We start from the raw sequence: 231 nt of genomic DNA on the forward strand, positions 1-231 counted from the left end.
CCCGCAGTGCATGAACAGTGTAACGTTTTCCATTTCCACACAACCGTATTATAACGAAGTATTTCTTGCGAGGCACCCCGCAGTGCATGAACAGTGTAACGTTTTCCATTTCCCCACAACCGTATTATAACGAAGTATTTCTTGCGAGGCACCCCGCAGTGCATGAACAGTGTAACGTTTTCCATTTCCACACAACCGTATTATAACGAAGTATTTCTTGCGAGGCACCCC

The sequence above is a fragment of the Haemaphysalis longicornis genome, unplaced genomic scaffold (genome assembly GCF_048455015.1).
Source record: "Haemaphysalis longicornis isolate Haplotype H1 unplaced genomic scaffold, Haemaphysalis longicornis Haplotype H1 scaffold_15, whole genome shotgun sequence".
Classification (NCBI taxonomy): Eukaryota; Metazoa; Arthropoda; class Arachnida; order Ixodida; family Ixodidae; genus Haemaphysalis; species Haemaphysalis longicornis.